Source organism: Anolis carolinensis, chromosome 2 (genome assembly GCF_035594765.1).
Source record: "Anolis carolinensis isolate JA03-04 chromosome 2, rAnoCar3.1.pri, whole genome shotgun sequence".
In the NCBI taxonomy this organism is placed as follows: Eukaryota; Metazoa; Chordata; class Lepidosauria; order Squamata; family Dactyloidae; genus Anolis; species Anolis carolinensis.
The window spans coordinates 48,813,042-48,833,885 of record NC_085842.1 but is presented as its reverse complement, the minus strand read 5'-3'; positions in this window follow the sequence as shown (position 1 = coordinate 48,833,885).

Below are 20,844 nucleotides of genomic sequence, written 5' to 3'. Positions count from 1 at the left end.
CATCCAGTAACGGAGTATCAATTTTTTGCAGACAAAAGAGCACCAAAAACCCATTTCCATTGTCCATTTGTTAATTTCCAAGAAACAGTTAAATAACTCAAACAAATATACATGTCTTTGAATATCAAGGAGCTTTCCATAACCAAATGTACTTGTTTGATTGCTTCCTCCCAAAAAGTAACTTTTATGAGACAACTCCATATGTGTTAAAGATGCATTAGCTGAATTACATCTCTAAACATTTGCTGATTTAGAAAACCCTTTCTTGAACAGATGTTGTGGTGACATATATCCAAAAGAGCAATTTGCACTCTAGAAGATGGTGAAATCCTAACAGGGGATAGGGAAAAGGCAGAGCTGCTCAACACCTTATTTGCCTCAGTCTTCTCTCAAAAGCAGATTGGTGTTCAACCTGAGCAATATGGAGCAGATGAGGTAATATGGGAAATGCAACCCAAAATAGGTATAGAAGTAGTCCAGGAATACCTAAATAAATTCAAGTCTCCAGAGCCAGATTAACAATAATCTTTGAGAATTCTTGGAGAACAGGAGAAGTCCCAGCAAAGAGCAAATCTTCAAGAAGGGAAAAAAGAGGACCCAAAACAATTACCATCCAGTCAGCCTGACATCAATACCCAGAAAGATTCTGGAGCAGATAATTAAGGAAACAGTCTATAATCAGTTAGAAAGAAATCACTAAAAGTCAACATAGATTTCTCAAAAACAAGTCATGCCAGACTAATCTTATCTCTTTTTCGATAGAGTTACAAGCTTGGTAGATGCAGGAAATGCTGTGGATGTAGTATATCTTGATTTCAGTAAGGCCTTTGACAGAATCTCCCTTGACCTTTTTGCAAGCAAACTAGTCAAATGTGGGCTAGGCAATACTACTATTAGGTGGATCTGTAATTAGTTAAGTGACCAAACCCAAAGACTGTTCACCAATGGTTCCACTTCATCCTGGAAAGAAGTGACTAGTGGAGTGTCGCAGGGTTCAGTCCTGGGCCCAATACTGTTCAACATCTTTATTAATTTGGATGAAGGTTTAGATGGCATGCTTATCATGTTTGCAGATAACACCAAATTGGGAGGAATAGCTCATATTCCAGAGGTCAGGATCAAAATTCAAAATGACCTTAACAGATTAGAGAGCTAGGCCAAAATTAACAAAATGAATTTCAACAAGGACAAATGTAAGATATTACACTTAGGCAGAAAAAAGGAAATGCAAATATACAGGATAGGTGACACCTGACTTGACAGCAGTCCATGTGAAAAAGATCTTGGAGTCTTCATAGACAACAAGTTGAACATGAGCCCACAGTGTGATGCAGCAGCTAAAAAAACCAATGGGATTTTGAGCTACATCAAAAAGGAGTATAATGTCTAGATTGATGGAAATCATGATGCCTCTCTATTCTGTATTGGTCAGACCTCACATGGAATACTGTGTCCAATTCTGGGCACCACATTTTAAAGAGATATTGACAAGCTGAAAGGTGTCCAGAGGAGGGCAATTAAAATGATCAAAGGTCTGGAGGCCATGCCCTATGAGGAGTGCCTTAAAGAGATGGTTATGTTTAGCCTGCAAAAGAGAAGGTTAAGAGGACATATGATAGCCATGTATAAATATGTGAAATGATGTCATAAGGAGGAGGAAGCAGGCTTGTTTTCTGCTGCCCTTGAAACTAGGACTTGGAGCAATGGGTTCAAGAAGATTTCACCTGAAGCTTTGAAGCAGAGGCTGGATGGCCATCTGTCAGGGGTACTTTGATTGTGCTTTCCCTGCATGGCAGGGGGTTGGACTAGATGGCCCATGTGGTCTCTTTCAGCTCTATTATTCTATAACTCTATGATTAGTTGAAATTGGATATTCCAATTCTCTATTCCAAACTTGCTGTAAAACTCTAATGTCATATTTGTCTATAGACAGCAGATAGATTGGATACTTGGCTGGCCTCAGTTAATGTCTCTAATATTAAGGCAACATTCAATGCACTTAAACTTACAGAGCCAAATCAGGATTGTAAGAAATGTTTCAATTGTATATATTGCCATTTGACTGAGAGGCAGTTTAAATTGCTCTTGAAAAATTGAAAAGGGCAAAAACTCATCACCATCAAGTTTCTGATTTAAGATTATAATTCCATTGTCAGTCCATATATTTCATAAAAATGGATCCTTATTAATTATAAATTCTGGATTTCCCCATAACGTTATTTTGACATAAGCTTATAGGTAAAATTGCAGTTGATAAAACAATATTTGTGACATAGTTGAAATTGTTGCCAAAACACTACCCTTTTTGAAGAAAAAAAGGAAACCAAGTACTGTCAATTTGAACAGAGGTGCAATCAATGACTCCAAGGCTAACTATAGGATTGTGCGATTCCGGTAAACCACGATCCATTTCCATGTCCTGGATTTCGGTGGAGACCTTGATCAGTTTTTCAGGAGCCTCCCAAATACAGAAGGGCAGAAATCCACTCTTGATCCGGGAAGTTGGCAGCAATGTGGAGGGGAATTCCCAGGCTCCTCTTCCATCATCTTAGGCATTGTTTGTCCTTATATCCTTCATTAAGAACTGGATTAAAAGCATGAGAGTTAAGATACCAATCTTTCTGGGATCCTTTCCCTTTTGTCTTTCACAGAAACCAGTATTTAATGCAAGGGCTTAAGAGAACACCTTTTCTGGGGTTCTTTCCCTTCTAGCGGCTGTCTTCCTCCCCACACTTCCTGTGTAGCCGGAAGAAACTGAAAGCAGCTGTTTTCTGGCAGCCACTGTTGTGTTGCAGCCAGAAAACAACTGTGGTGGAGCCCATGCTGTTATGGTTGTCTGAACAAGCCAGACCAGCTGGATCAGCCAAAGATTGTTTTTGAAAACGAATCCATGCACAATCCTACTAACTATGGTGGACTTATATTAAGGTGATATGTCCAGAGTTAAGATGAGATATGTCCAGTAATATGTAAGAAGATTCAGAAATCTAAACCCTTTTTCTTTTATAGGAATTTGTATCCTCTTTATTAAAATTCTAGGAGATAACTCTGCCCTTCCAAATCTTGATTTTGATTTTTGAAAATACTTGCAAGATTTAAGTAGAGGAATTTCATGAATAAAAACCATTCTAGATATAAACCATTCTAGATATCACATTCATTTTAATCATGGTTACCTCATCCTATAGGCTCATCTCTATGCCTGCCATCTTTACAGATCTTTTACAATGTATTTTATCAACTTGTTTATGTTAAGAATCTGGGCAATATTAAAACTGCCATGCTTCGAATATGGTAGAATATGTCTTGCCTCCCATTGGCAGTATTTCTGACCAGTAAGTTAAATATCCAGCTATTTTACCAAAATTAGGGGTGCCCTTTTTCCTGCCAGGTCACCTGTATCTTTTTAAAAATATTTTACTTTTATATATATATATATATATATATATATATATATATATATATATATATTGTATTAGATCATTCTACCCCAATAAAATACAGTAAGAAAAGGATATAATATACAAACAAGAAATAAGAAAGAAAAAGACAATGTGATTGATGATTCACTGTTCCGAGGAGGTCATATGGCAATCTCCAATATAGGTATGGATCAATGGATCCATACAATCCTGGAAGTACTCATAGGGACATCATTTAACAGATGCATTAATAGATATTGCATACAAAAGGGAAATTGTAGCCCTTGTCTATCTAATAACAAGCAAAATTTAAAGGATCACCTAAGGACTGCAAGAGAAATCGACTATCCTGGACACCTACTTCACAAGCCCAATTCTGGGGATAGACTATGGTCAATGGAAGCAGAGCATACTGTGTGGAAGTTGTTACACGCTCAAAGACACTGCCACCTCTCCCATGCCAGGTTCTATATATTCAAGTTGATCCCTGGTTCGAATAAATTCCTACAAGTATTAACTGTTCCATGTATCCTGGGTTGAAAGGGGGGATGAATCAAAGATCTATTGTTGTGTTGAGCTTATGTATCTCTCTTGCTTCAACTTCTGCTTCATCTTTCAACCAATTGAAGGATAAAATGAGTTCCAGACTTCTTGTTTCATAGGTGCTTGTATAGAGCTCTTGAATTACCACTATTTGAATAATATACTAATGCACTCAAGGGAACATCATGTGAATAGCTGCATGGTATTAAAAGAACTTAACAAGATTTTCTGCCTTGAGCAAAAGAAGAGGTACATTAGATGAACAGATTTCCCTTCTATGCACAAGTATAATTTTCTTGGGGTTGATAGAGCCATGATTTATTAAAATGAAGATGTGTGTATTAATCTTCATTGCATTTGTCCTCATCCCTTCCCTTCACACCCATCACATCCAAACCAAGAAACTATGGTTTAATCTGTTTTAAACTGAAACCAGAATTATATATCAATGTTCAATTCAAATAGCAGTTTTAATAGGAAGCTGTGACTTAATAGCTTCTAGAAAAGATATTTTAACTGTAAGAAGAAAGGAAGGACAGAATGTATAGCATTACATCCTTTCTCCAGGTCACGTGGACACCTTTGCTGAAATCTCTTGAGCTCCATGGTAGCAAACAACAGCAGAAGGGAGGTTGATCATCCAGCAGGGATGAACCACATTTCACCTTACTATACAGTCTGGATTCTGCTGTCAGTTTGAAAGCAGATTATGTAAACGTCTTTGCTGAGTCAGAAATTGGACCAAAGCAGCAATATTCTAGACCAACTCCAAGTGTAGGTGCTTGTGTACATCTGTCCTAGGTGACATGTGACTGAGTAACATCAGAATGTTGTCAGGATGACAAAAGTTACTCATGAGGGAGAATACACCAGCTAAAAGATACTGAAAAATTGAGCATACTGGGAAGGACAAGACAGTTCTCCCCTCTCCTCTCCCCCCATTGAGTTAAATGAGTACAAACTAGTTTTGTAATTTATGTTCACTTTGCATCATCTGTAAACTGAAAAGAAAGGGGGAAAGCAGCAGAAGGAGATAGGTATTTTAAATATAGCTGAAAAACTGGGACAACAGAGGATTAATTGGGGCAGGCCATGACAAATCAGAAGAATTGGAAGATACAATTTTTTCATTATTGTATCTGCATGCGGAGAAATCTTTCACCAGATAACTGTGATATGTTGTGATATTTTTACATAGCCATCAACATTTCACAGGTAAAAACTGGGACATATAGTTGAGCAACATCATAGTATGGTCAAGTAAAATAAAATTATTTGATCAAGTAGATAAAGTAAAGGTAAAGGTTTCCCCTGACATTAAGTCTAGCTGTGTCCGACTCTAGGGGTTGGTGCTCATCTCAATTTCTAAGCCGAAGAGCCGGCGTTGTCCGGAGACACCTCCAAGGTCATGTGGCCAGTATGACTGCATGGAGCACTCTTACCATCCCTCCGGAGCAGTACCTATTGATCTACTCACATTTGCATGTTTTCGAATTGCTAGGTTGGCAGAAGCTGGAGCTAACAGCGGGCGCTCACTCCGCTCCCCGGATTCAAACTTGTGACCTTTCAGTCCGCAAGTTCAGCAGCTCAGCGCTTTAGCACACTGTGTGTGATCTTTCACTCACAGCTACTCTTTGCAATTCTGACATTATACATTTAAGTTTTAAGAAGTTTAGTGGCCATTTGCTCCTTTTCCCTGGGAGTGGAGGATAAGTAATTAAAAAGGCAACCATCAATTTCAGAAGCAGTCTTGAAAAGCAAAAAAAAAAAAGTCTTAAAAAAACAGATTAAATCCAGTCCTTGGTGCTTTCACAATACAGAATTACCCAAGCCTTGTGATCTGCAACCGCAGACACCTCTTGCTTTTATAAAGAGTAGTTACATAGTAGGACTTGTCTCCTGCAAGTATTTCAAGGTTAGTCAGTGTTTCCATCTGGCTAAACATTCCTGGGTTTCCTTGAACTATCTGTCCCATGTGGGTTATCAGCTATTTCTCCCATTACCAATAAGGAATGCAAGGAACTTGTTCCAACTGACCACATTTCATAAAATGACCAACATACATTAAACCAATAGATTCATTTGATCTTGGGTTACAATGTGCTGCTACCACAAAGAAAATTATATCCTCTCTCTCTCTCTCTCTCTCTCTCTCTCTCTCTCTCTCTCTTTCTCTATGCATCCACAGTGCAGTGTGGAAAAAAAATGCTGCACACATATTTGAATTCACAAATGCATTTTACATTTGTTGATATATAGTATAGTCTCACTTATCCAACATTTGCTTATTCAACGCAGTCTGCCTTTTAGTAGTCAATGTTTTTGTAGTCAATATTTTCAATACATTGCAATGTTTTGGTGCTAAATTCATAAATACAGTAATTACTACATAACGTTATCATGTATTGAACTGCTTTTTCTGTTATTTGTTGTAAAACATGATGTTTTGGTGCTTAATTTGTAAAATTGTAACATAATTTGACATTTAATAGTCTTTTCCTTAATCCCTCCTTATTATCCAACATTTTCACTTATCCAACGTTCTGCCGGCCCGTTTATGTTGAATAAGCAAGACTCTACTGTAGTACCATCAAATCTTAGATTTGCAAACTATGATTCATGTCCTATATGGGTGGAAGCTAAGTTTTCCTTTATTGCTGTTAATTCTTTAAGTTTAATGATTTTTTTTCTTTGATGATGGAATTTAAGTCAATGTATGTGCCATTCCCAGAAAATCTGCCATTCTAGCCTTGATGAGACTCAAGCCGGTTTGCCTGCTGTGTCATACACCTTCATGAGACTCAGAACTGCTGTGTCATACACCTTCAAAGTTTACCTTCAAACCATAATGGAAACCTCAGGTTGGATCTTATTAATCTGCTTTGAATTTCATGTATTAGACAATGATGATTCCATCATTGTCCAGTCATCTTAATGAGATATGAGGAGAAAGAACTTGTGAAAGATCATATGCTTTTCACTCAAGCTACATATGTGTTCAGTAAGGCTTTCAGACATTAACTGTGTAAAGAGTGCTAACATTTTGAAATACAGATTTCCCCTCCCAATAGTTGAAATAAAGTCTGAACAATCAAGCACCTGGAATATTTCATTTAAAGTTCAGGCTGAAACTTGGAGCCACCCTACTGACATAAAACCCATCAGCTACCACAGATAACCCTTCCCTCCTTGTTAGGATGAGCTTCTGAATGACAGACTCTAAATCTGAAGCCTGGCCAAACAGAACTTTACTTATGCTTACAAATACATCCAAGAAAGTATTTGAATATAGCTCCTGGTCTTCAGAGCTATAGTCCAACACTAAAACCACTACACTACAGTGGCCCTGTGAGAGAGGACATCCTTGTCTAGTTCCTTTTTGTATTTCACATGGTTTTATCAATTCTCCATTAATCACAATGGACATAGATCTGCCTGATCAACTCCTGAAAATTTGCTCCAAAGTTCATCTTCTCCAATTAGAAAATAAACATTGAAGATTACTGTTATACCTACAGCAGAAAGAATAATCTATGCCCAGAGATGGAAAGAGCAAGAAGGTTGACTGCCGAAAATATGGAAATTACCAGAAATGGACAAACTGACAATGTTGATTAAGGATAAATTGTTGATTAAATTCAAGAAAGACTGGAACATATTTATTACTTTTCATAGAATTATAGAATAATAGAGTTGGAAGAGATCACATGGGCCATCAAGTCGTACCCCCTGCCATGCAGGGAAAATACAATCAAAGGACCCCTGACAGATGGCCATCCAGCCCGTTTAAAAGCCTCCAAGGAACAAGCTTCAACCACACTCTGAGGCAGAGAGTTCCACTGCTGAACAGCTCTTATAGTCAGGAAGTTCTTCCTAATATTCAGGTGAAATCTCCTTTCCTGTAATTTGAAACCATTGCTCCAAGTCCTAGTTTCCAGGGCAGCAGAAAAAAGCCTACTATCTCTTTTATACAGCAAAGATGGGGACAATCTTCATTGGTTTTCTGATATAGAAGAGTTATAGTATTAAAAGTAGAAAAGTAGATATGAAGAGATACTTAAAGAGGCCAACAAAAACAACAGGCAATGAGCGGGAGGCTTATAGATTAGTTTAGTATGTGCTTGTTTAGAATGTGTATAGGTTGCATGTTGCCAGAGCCAGTCCAACAATGAGGCGAATTAAGCGGTCGCTTGGGGTGCAAAACATACGGGGGCGCAATTGAGACTGCTTTTTCTGTTGATTTCTTATAAAACATGATGTTTTGGTGCTTAATTTGTAAAATCTTAATGTAATTTGATGTTTAATAGGATTTTCCTTAATCCCTCTTTATTATCCAACATTTTCGCTTATCCAACGCTTTTATTTTTCAGTGATTGGTTTGAGGGGGCGCCAAAATTCTGTTTGCCTACACTTGAAAACTACCTAAGGTCGGCTCTGCATGTTGCAGATAAAGGTGTGCTAGTTACTTTTGTATATAATGTAAATAAAGTTTTATGTTAGTTTTAATGTCATTTTATGTTGTTGTATTTTATGTTTTTTTTCCTTTTATGTTTGTATAAAAACCATTTTAAAAAGCACTTAGACCATCTACAGATGGGAGCCCCCGATGGCGTTGTGGATTAAAGCCTTGTGACTTGAAGGTTGGGTTGCTGATCTGAAAGCTGCCAGGTTCGAATCCCACCTGGGGAGAGCGCGGATGAGCTCCCTCTATCAGCTCCGGCTCCATGCGGGGACATGAGAGAAGCTTCCCACAAGGATGATAAAACAACAAAAACATCTGGGCGTCCCCTGGGCAACATCCTTGCAGACGGCCAATTCTCTCACACCAGAAACAACTTGCAGTTTCTCAAGTCGCTCCTGACACAGAAAAAAAAAATCTACAGATGGATAAAAATCAAGCCTTTAGTTCTTCTTCAACTGAGAGAAACAACATCTAGTTTTCAGTATGAGAGGACTACACTTTATCAACTATAATAACCGGATCCTTTTTGTGCAGAGTCAAAAAATTTCTGCTCTTTTTTAATGAAGCTAAACAACATCAAGGCCTCTATAACTTACAAAAAATTGTTCCAAAATTGGTATGAACTATGAGAAAGGAACATTTTGGTTTGACCCAGCTCCTTAATTACATCTACAAGGAAAGGGTATAGTTAAGTTTAAGAACTATGTTTAGTAGGAAAATTAAAATTTTAAATGATTGTCTGGCTCCAAGAGTAATACATTCTTTCCCAGTCTTTATCCCTTCCTTCCCATTTTTGAACCCTAAATATACCTGATATTTTTCATTTCATTTGAATTACTTCTATATGGCCCTTCCTTACAAGAAAGATACAGAACATAAATAATAAATTATTTTAAATTTTAACAGGCTATAAGAAAACAGGACATAGATATGCAGGACACGGATGTAGTAATTCGATGGTAGGAATGAAAAGAATGTTTGCTACTATATTTTCTTGGCTGAAAATGTGGTTTTGGCACCTAGGAAACATAGTTGGCAAGAATTTTGAACCACTATTTGCACATCCACTTCAGAAAATTATTCATTACAGAAATACACATGGTTTTGCACAAGAAGCCCTGTTTCCAGGTAGCAACATGTGTTTTTAGTGCAAGCTTGCTGCTTTCTGTGCAGGAAAAGTAATCTTGCACAACAAAAATCTTGTGAAAAATCAGCAATCTTACATGTGTTACAAAAAAGACATATGGTACAAAAATAATGCCATAGTTTTGGTTTCTGTGCAAAGTTTTTTGTGTATTGTTTTTGTTGTGCAGGATAAGAGTTGGGTTTTTTTTTTCAAAAATACTGTTTTTCTGCATAGAATAATTTTCCAAAACAATTGTGATACTTCAATGCTGTGTGGGAACTATGCATACATATCTGTTTTCTCCACGAGGGTAGAAAATGGTGGAGATTATTCATCGTTAATTGCAAAATTAAATAGGTCTAGTCTGAATATCCCTTATCTGAAATTCTGATAACCTGAAGTGTTTCAGTGTTCAATGTATTTATTTATTTGGGGCTATTGTATTTGCATATAAACACATAAACACATATTCAAAATGCTTGAGACCAGAATCTTATATATTTGGGATTGTTTAGTCTAAATACAAAATTCATTTGTTTCCTATACAGCTTATTCACATAGTTTGAAGGTAATTTTATACAATATTTTAACAGTTTGGTGCATGAAACAATATTTGTCTCCAAATTTTAAAAAATCAGAAAGCAAAGGTGTTGCAGTGGCAGTCACCATGTAATTTGAAATTTTGGAGTTTTTCAGATTTCTGAATTCCGAGTAAGTGCTGCTGAGCAAGATGTAGTTCCCAGCTCAAGGTATCATATTTAATTATCTCACCAGTGATTGATCCTAAATCTCAGGTTTGCGTCTGGGATTTTCTTTGGACAGGCAGCCTTAGCCTATATTGTCATGCGGGCAGGATCCAGGGATCTGACTCATCTGTTCTTTATACTGCTTCAAGCAATAGTAAACACTGCCTGAATTGCTCTTGTTAAGGATGTGTAGGGCTTTTTGACATGTGTTTTCCCATGGAGGGGGCTGAGTTAGTCAAAGATTGGCAAAGCAGAGCACCTAAATGCCAGAATTTACTTGGAATCTCTCTTTTACAAACTCAATTTTAATGCTATGAAGCTGCACAAAAATGCTTTTATACCAGTTACATTCATGTCAATAGGACTGGTGTGACATAATTTGGGTGCCTTCTGTCTTGTGGGCATTTCAATTATATTATTTCCCCACTAAATGATGAAAAATGTTCATTGTTCAGATATTGCTAACTAATATCCTTTTTGTCTACCTGGGACCAAGGGACTTGAAGAATGAAACTTGGAAATGGAGAATGTTTTATGGTATGTAGCTTCAAAGAAGTGGACCTTTTTTTACCAGAGCCGAAAAGTTGTCTTGGGAATGCAGATTTATGAAAAGCGATAGCTTGCTTTTGTCTCCTGGAACAATGTCCCTTTCTTTTCTACTTTTGCCCCATGACTGTTTAGCTGAGTCAGAACTTTTTTCAGAATTCTTCCCTGACCCTCTAAATTAATGAAAGGTTACCTTGATGCCACACTGCTCCACAGAGCTCTCTGCCAAGCCCACAGTCAGAGGAAAATATTTAGATTTCAGATTCAATTTACATGGAAGGGTAAAGGTCAGCAGAGCAGAGACAAAAATAATTAAACTACACTGCAGAAAAGAAACGAAGGAATCATGGGTTGTGACAAAGTTGGTTAGGAGAATGCTTGTACTATTACTAATTTACTTTTATCTCAGTTGATCTAACCAGTCTAATAACACAAGGACCAAAGATGAAGTGTGTCTTAAAAAAGAAGACAATAGTCACTCACCATGTGGCCTCTTGACTCCCAAAAAGAATTATTTGAAAACACAAAACAAATAGAAAAATATTGCTCAGCAAATATAGAAATCATAAAGTCTATATGCTAATATATTGTCCTCTTGTTCGTAGGTAGGAGTGGGAAGACGACGACTGTATTGTCTGACTTAAAATTCATATCATTTTCCACTGTTAGTTATGCTGGTCAAGACTGATGGGACATCTGACAATCTCCAGTTGCTTTTCCTTGACTTTAAATTTCCGTAAGCTGTTTTCTTTCCATTTTGTTCACAGCACTGAAACAAACCCCAGTGCAGGCCAAAATAAATGTGATTGTAATGCCAAACTTCAAAATCTTATCATATTAAAAACTTTGAAATCACAAGTCAACAATAGGCAACGGGGGACTTTCAGATGTTGCTGGGTTGCCTTACTGTTTATTAAAAAATGAGTTACAGCCCCCTTCTCAGCAATATTAACCAGAATGCAAAGTTCATTCTTGCACGATTTTATCAATGGTCATGTCCTGAATGCACAATAACTTCTTAAAATGACTGAGGTTGCCTTTCGTGTTTTCTTGTAACTTTGGCCACTTATTATTTCTAGGGCACATGGGGGTAAACCTATGGCAGGGTATGGGTCAGCAGTGGCTATAAGAGCTGAGAATAAACAGCAGCTGTAATAATATGAAACATAATAGAGATTTAACATATCCTCACCACATGGAGAATTCTATTCAAATGCCCAAGAAAGATTTTTGCCTAAATGTTTTTACTTGTGAGGAAATAAAAGGTCACATGCTCCTTTAAAAGTCTTTTCATTGTATTGCTGTTAAGTGGCTCAGTCAAGTACATCTTTCATTTGCATGTTATACTGCCCTAATCTCATGTATGAAAATAGAGAAATCTCTTCTAAGCGTACACATTTATAGAAGCAAGAATACCATGAATTTTACTCTTATAGAACAATTGATTTCTGTGACATATGTGGACAGAAAAAAAAAAAACCTCACAATTTTTTCCTAGAAATTCCTAGCCAACATAGTCAATGGGGAGGCATTATAAGAACTAGTATATAAACTTCTCAAAGGGCATATCTGTCCATCCCCGTTGTATGGTCTTATGATTCAAATTTGACAACGCATTACATATTCTATGTTTCACTTTCTGTGACCACTACCTTGTAAATGCAAATGTTGACAATAAATGTTTTGGATAGAGAGACTTTACATAAGGCTGAATTAATCTGACATAAATTTCTTTGGCTATTATTAGGACTTTGTCTTGCCATTCTCTGTCTCATGATAACTGGTCACTATGTTTTTCTCATTTTGATATCAATCCTATACAAAGGTTTTTCCTGTCCCCTTCTATATCTTCTTTTCCTTATTAAGCAAAGCCTCAGCAGCACCTTATTTCATGTAGTGTGGAGCCAGATGTTTCCAAAAAATACAAAAGCAATGCTTGACAGTAGTTACCTGCTCTTTTATCTAGCAATTTCATAAATAGAAACCATTGATAGCTTTTCCATGGAAAAAGGGAGAAATCACCAGAGGAATTAAACGAATAGCTAGCATGTGTAGGGAGAAATTTAGACAAGCCAAAGCACAGAATGAACTCAGGCTTGCTAGAGGGGTTAAAAACAATAAAAAGGGTTTATATGTTATGTCTATAGCAAAGGAAGAACAAGGCAACAATAGAGCCTCTGCATACAGGTTATAGCGAAATGCTAAGAGGGGACAGAGAAAAAGCAGAATTACTGAACACTTTCTTTACCTCTATCTTCTCCCAAAGGGTTAACAGTGCTCAACTGGGGATGGTGGATTAGAGGATGCAGTAGGGAAAATGCAGCATAGAATACGAAGTACAAGAACATCTAGAAAATCTAAATGATTTCAAGTCTCCAGAGCCAGATGTACTACATACAAGAGTATTAAAAGAACTGGAAGAAGTAATTTTTAAACCACTAATTATTATCTTTAAGAATTCCCAGAGGCAAATGTTGCCCTATCTTCAAAAAGGGGAAAGAGGAGGACCCAAACAACTATCACCTAGTCTGCCTGACATCAATACCAGGAAAGATTCTGGAGCAAATCATTAGAGTCAATCTATAAGCACTTAGAAAGGAGTGCCACAAAAAGTTCTGTTTTGGGCCCAGTGCTAATCAACATCTTTATCAATGACTTGAACAATGGAATACAACGCATGCTTATGAAATTTTCAGATAACATCAGATTGGGAGGGATAGCTAAAATCCCAGAGAAAGAATCAGAATCCAAAATGACATTAACAGATGAGAGAGCTGAATTTCAAAAGGGAGAAGAGTATGGTACCACATTTTTAAAGCCCATACTAAAGATAGCTAAATTAATGGCTGACATCATATGTTGTATGCTATTTTGAAGAAGGAGAAAGACTACTGACTCAATGTTCTGTGATTAACACTATGAAGATTGCACTTCTCCAAATATCATAGAACTCGAGTAAAGATCTTAAAATGTGATTCTTGCAGTCAGTTTTACAAACTTTTCCACAGCTGGACAAAAGTTTCCATTTCCTTATGAAAAAAAATTGGAAAAATTGTTCTTTAAAACTACCCTCTAAATTCTTAAGTGGGTTCTTTGGCACAGAAATACCGACTATCTTGATGATAATATTATTTAGGATTATTGTTATCACACATTATAAATGTTGGGGTTTTTTCTGGAGATGAAGACTTGGAAATGTTTGAAGTTCTTTCCTCTTCTGGCCTCTCTTGACTGTCAGCTCCTTTGCTAAATTGAAACACGCTTTTATTCTTTACCTCCCATTTTATCTCTTTACTGGGATTTCTGGCATGCAATGAATCAAAGAGGAGATATTTATACCCACACTGTGAGAATGTTTACAGTGTTCGGCAAATTCTGTCTGTGGTTTGGGCTTTGTATATTTTCAGAGCAACCAACAGTTTTTCCTACGACATTGCTGCTGAAGCCAGGGGGCCTTTATTTATGAAACTAAAAGTCATGTATTTGGATCTGTACAACATGTTAAACTTAACAAACATTTTGATGAATGAATCAAAGCAATGCAGCAAAAAGATCTGTAATGTATTATGGTTTTCAAAATTAAGGTTTCTCCCCTCACACGCATAAAAATCCCACCCACTTCCTTCAGAAGGTATAATTAAGTTGCTTCTTTTACCCAAAATGTTATGTTACTTTCATTGCTGTTATTTTAATAACTGCAAACTCGATTTCTAGCCTATTTTTGCATGAAATGTGAATATTGTAATTACTGATTTTTCCATTAAGCTCCGGCTATCATATACCAAAGAGACTGAATTTTATTACAAGCAACCTTTAACATTTCTCATATGGGGTGGGAGACTCTCTGTGTGGTTTCCAAAAGGCAGTACAAAATCTGTGAAAAGCAAGATTTTATAAAAGTACCAGAATGCCTGCACATGATAATGGAAAAAACAATATGACATTTTAATGTCTTAGTGATCTTAGCCAATTATGACCAGACAACCACAGTCTCCAGACAATCTTCCATATGTTCCATAATTAAGTTGAATAGGACCACACCTACAGAGCTATCCCAAGAAATTTTGCTACCTGAGGCACAGGACAAGATGGTAGACTCTCTCTACTCCGTGATCAAAACCAACAGGAATAGCAGTTGGAACTGACCTCAGCCGTTTTAATGCAATAATATCCTTCAGTAGACCTAAAATAGCAGGCTAGGTTAGGAAGCCTGGAAGAACAACTGTATGCTCCAATATGTCTGATCTTTTTTTTTTTTTTAAACCTACTAGTGGAGCTCTCTGGAGGCTGCCAAGATAATCCATTATCATCCTTGGGCATTAATCCACTCCCTAATAGTTAAACCAACCCTATCTGCTGATTTCTCTAACAGCTTTCTTCACTTCTATCACACAAGGGTTTAGATCAGTCTTGGGCAAACCCAGGCCCACAAGCCGGATGCAGCCCTTTGGCCTATTCCTTTCTCTTTCCCTTTGCCTCAGCCCTTCTCTCAGGATGTTGACAAAGCAGCCCGCTGTGTCCCAAGGCCAAGAGGAGGGCCCAGGCAGAGACATGCCACTACCGAGCGCACTCCAGAGAGCACTACCAGCAGCATGTATCTCCTCCTCCTCCTTTGAGCCTGGAGAAGGCAGCCCGCCCTCCCCAGGCTCAGAGGAGAATCAGGAAGAGAAACACAGTGCTGGCGAGAGCCCTCTCGACAGCGGTGTGTTTCTCCTCCTCCTTTGAGCCTGGAGAAGGAGGCCCACCTTCCTCAGGCTTAGAGAAGAACTGGGGGAAGATACACAGTGCTGATGAGAGCCCTCTTGCCAGCACCATGGGTTTTCTCCTCCTCCTCCTCTTCCTCCCACTCCACCCTCTGTATGCACTGATGTTGTTATTGGAAATATTGCATGCAATCCAATTTCTCTACTTCAATCAATGTGTGAAAACAAAATATGAAGAGAAAGCCCATATGTCATAGCAGAGTTATTCTCAGGCAACCATCATATCCAAAATGTTTTCTGCTAGAGTAAACTGGTATACCATTCTCTTTTTATGCATTTTTTTCAATAAACGGACATCTAGAGCAGAGATTTTCAAACTGTATGTCATGACACATTTGTGTGTTGGCTGCAGTATGGTGTGTCACATAAACATAATAAGAAACCTCTGTGTCTATGTAAAATCAGCAATAAATTATGCATTATTTAAAATATAAATGAACAATTTTCATGAGATATACTGTGTCCCCATACATTTCGTTATTATAATTTCCATATTTGTCCATATTTCTTATAAGTGGATGGTTTAACTTTTGGTTAAAACTGAATTACTGCGTCATGAATTTATGCATATCTAAAAAGTGAAATGTTTGGAAAGTTCTGATGTAATGCTTATGCATATACTGACCTGAAAAGTATAGGTAGTCCCAAGTGGAACAGATCCATAGAAGCAATAGGATTTACATAGTGTTAATTCACCAGTGAATAATTTAATCAGTGAGTCTATTCTGTTTATAACTATTAATAAGTTTCTGGCCATTATCAGGAAAAAATGTATACCTTATCACAGCAAAGACTGGACAATTGGGTTAGTAGCTCTGTCATTTATAAGGTTCATGCATCTAGACAAAAGCTAGTCAGCATCTCATCTGAATATTAATGCTCTTCATATGTTATGAGATATTTTCTTTTTAGCCAAGGAAATTTCCTGTATATAATAACAATCATGAGAAAGCAATCATTTTCATGCTCAACTATAAATATTCCAGTTTTATACATTTGTCTTGCTCTCAACTACAAGAGTTGTGAGGAACAAAAATTGTGTTTTGCCAGATCAGCAATAATATGTTGCTATTTGGCACGTTCTTTTTGATTTAGGGACAATTTAAAATAAATCTGTATATAAAATGTAAATATCAAATATAAAACATTTTGTTCTGTGAAGTGAATCAAAAAGTATTTAGAGAGCTAGACTTCAATTGCAAGTCACTGTATCCTTGAATCCTTCCAGAAGTGTACTGAGGTGAGGACTTTTCCTTTGAACCGGTATGATGCCTTGTTCCACTCTTCTAATAACCCTAGCAGTTTAAGAAATAAAGTAAAACGGATGTAGAGCAACATCCATTTTACTGTATGATGAGCTCTTCATATCAACTGGAATTTGGTTCCAGGATCTACCCATTCCCCCCCCCCCCCGCCCCCGGTGGATGCCAAAATAGATGGGCACTCAAGTTCCATTATACACAATGTCATAGTTGTGTCTCTTAGTCTGGGTCTGTACTGCCCTATACCCCATGATCAGACCCGTAGACAGGATTTTGATTCAGGAGGGGCTGGGATTTTGGTTCGGGGGGGCTGAGTCTAGGTAAGAGAAGATCTACCCTAGCAAACCTTTTGTATCGCTATCCCAATACCCCTATGCATATGGGATATATTGAGCATGGTGATCAGATCATGATATGAATAAACATAACAGTTTAAATAATAAATGTAAGGCCTTCTCGCGGACCACCCTGAGAATTTCCATGGGGGGCTGAAGCCCCTCAAGCCCCCCCCCCCTCCGGCTACATGCCTGCCCATGATCTGATCCCAAAGTATCTGCTTGGAATTGGACTACACTGCCAGATAATTTGGGATAAGTAGATAATCTGGTATCAGATCCTGGGATATAGAACAGTGTAGATCCAGCCTTATACAAAATGGCAAAATCAAGTTTTGCTCTTTGGATTTTTTAAAAGGTACTTTTAAGTCATCGATACAGAATTTATTGATATTGAAGGCCAACTGTATTTGCCTGAATGTCAAAATTACATGACGTATTCTGCATAAATTACAAATTTGCTACCCCCACTTTAAATATGAAGTAGCTATGACTAATTTTAGAGAGCTAGATAACTTTATAGGTTCTGTTTCTTTCCTTTTCTCTAAGACCAATGTGGCTACTAAAGCATTTAGATTAATAATAAATGTTACCACTCGACTTTTTACAGTCTTCTCCATATTGTTCATAAATATTTTAAGACACTTACTTCACAGTTAAGTGTCCTAAGGTGGCCCATTTCTGTCCTTGTACTCTATATTTAACTAATCAAATATAAATACTAAAGAATGAAATAATACTTTTACAAGAACACATATTTAAATTTATGTATTTTACTCCTTTCTATTTCTATTCATTTTACTATAAATGAAATACAATATAACTGATTTGAAACATTGATCTTCAAGTGTTTTACTATTTTCTGCATGTATTGTTATGTTTAAAATGGGAGAAACATTGTTTTTCACATGGATCCACCAGGAACAGCCTTCTCAGCATAAGATATTAAACATGAATAGTGTTGGGAATTATAAATGCTCCTCCATAAGCAGCCAATCTCAGGATTTTATAGGAAGGAACAATGGCAGTTAAGATGGAATCAGAATTAAAATTGTGTGGTGTGAATGAAAAAAGTTAGAAAATGTTTCAAAAATTCAAAACTCCCTGCATTTATGGAATCTCTCTGAGGAATCTCTTTGAAGATAATGGGAGAGTATGCATCGAAAGGTATATCACTCCCTCTCTCCCCCTCCATCACAATTTGTTTTTCTAGCCAAAAAAGAAAAAAGATGGGGGGAAAAAAGAAAATCAATTGCTTCTCCTGCCACTACTCTATCTAGCCCACAAATATGTTGCTCAATTTTCATGGCTCCCAAATCAGACTGCAAAAGTAGGACGCCATGCTACGTCAGCTCCACCAGTAATGTCTTGTATCTTTATTATGTTTATGGTTTTCAAATATATTCTGAGTTTTCTGTTCCTGCAATAAATAAAATTTCCTCTGATATGCTGTGCATTCTTCCAAGCTGATTTTTCTTCAAATTAGCAAATCAATTTGTATAACCATTCTCAAAATAGGCTTTAATTTTAAAGTCATCACATTCTTAAAATAGTTACTTCTAATGTTTGTAGGGAAGATCTGATAGAGAAGGGGGAAAAGAAAAAGATAAAGGTAAAATCAAGTCTAGTTATGATAGGGATATTGAGACAAGCTTTAGGCCTCCGTGAAGAAAAATGTTAGGAAAATCCACACATACATACTTGGGTTGCCATGTTTCTCTATCAGCAATAAAGCACTGCCCTGGGACAGGTCATCTAATCCTTGCCTGAAGTCCCCTGAAAGGGTTGCCAGGTAAAACTGGAAATAGTTCCAACCTTTTGTTGTTAGAGGGGAAGAGGAACTTTCTTTAAATTTTGCTAGTTACTTTGTTGTGTAACAAGCAACACCTGCTGAAATTCCCTATTCTATGCAATCATTAAAGGAATGCAAGTCCTTTCGAGTTTCCATTTCTACTAAGAGCCCTTCCACACAGCCATATAACCCAGAATATCAAGGCAGAAAATCCCACAATATCTGTTTTGAACTGGGCTATCTGAGTCCACAATGCCATATATACCAGTTCAAAGCAGATTTTATTAAGTTGGATTTTATTCAGCTGTGTCAATGAGGCCTAAGAGATCTTACAGAAGCACGTTGTAACACTGAGGATGGAGCTAACTTGAACAATGTACAGTTTCCCCTGCTACTTCGCTGTTCGCTTATCGCAAACTTGCCGTTTTGCGGGAAAATTTATTTATTTATTTATTTATTTACCCCATTGCTGCTTTTAATAGTTAAATAAGTGGCCTTTCTCCCCCTTGAAAGCTTCGGGGAGATTGAAGCCTTTCTTACCAGCGCCGGAGGGCCCCTTGCTTGGTGTCTGCCATGTTGCTCTGGCTGCCTCTGCTCCTGCAGCCAGGGAAGAAGACACCACTCCGCCCAGTAAGCGAGCGAGGGAGGGAGGATGGGTGAAAGTATGGGTGGCCAGGCTCCTTTTTCTGCCACCTGCTCCAGCTGGGCCATGCTGGGAAATGTGGAGGACTTGGAAGAGGGACTCTGAAGTCCCACCCCCTCTTCCTCCTCCTCTGCTGCCACCCGCCCTCACTCTCTCACCCTCCCTCCCTCCCTCGCTTACTGGATGGAGGGGTGTCTTCTTCCCTAGCTACAGGAGCAGAGGCAGCCAGAGTAACATGGCAGGCACCAAGCAAGGGGCCTGCCGGCGCTAGTAAGAAAGGCTTCACTCTCCCCAGGACTTACAAGGGGGAGAAGGGCCACTTAACTATTAAATCAATGTTTAGATATTAAAATAAAAATAGTGCCCTGACTTCATGGATTTCCACTTATTGTGAGTGGTCCTGGAACATAACCCTTGCAATAAGTGAGAGAACACTGTGCAGGAAAAATCATTCCACCTAAAAACTAGGGAAAACTCTCTGATGATAAAAACCAGTTCAGCATTGAAATATGTTGTCTCCGAGTATGGTTTTGATTGTGTGTTCATGCACGGCGGGCATTGATAGGATTACCCAGGTGGTCTCTTCAATCTCTGGGATTCTTAAAAGACTGGGATCCTCACACAGACCTGACTCACATGATACTCACATCAGTCACTTAGGCCTGTGAGCCTGCGAACAAGAAGAGAGAGTATAACCTGTGCTCATAACAAATAGATCCCCAAAACATTTGGCCTGTAGCTTGTGGTCATTCAGATACATACTAAAGTTCAGGGGTATTAGTCTGTTGTGAGCTAAGCTGACCCTAACTGTTCCTACTCTCACCAAATAAAAAAATAAAGCATCTACTCTGCCTCAAAGTCAAAAATATGCAGTATAGTCAAGCTCTCTCTCATGAACCACAGTAACTTGTACTGGTTCTCCCCTCCATTGCCCTTGCCTCGAGTACACGATGAAGCATGGCTCTGAATACCATTTGAATGTGAAATGTGACTCGGGTAGCACTGTTACTGTGCACTGCTAGCATCTGCTGGACTCTCCATTGATATCCAGTTAGCCACTGTTGATTCAGTAGAGTGCTATTTAAGTTTTTACATTTTGGGAGAAAGCAAGAGCACTATGCAGAACAAAACTTGGTAGTTCATTAACCCTATTGACTGGTTGGTCTAGTCCACTGCAGTATTACAATGAGAAAGCAAAACCAAG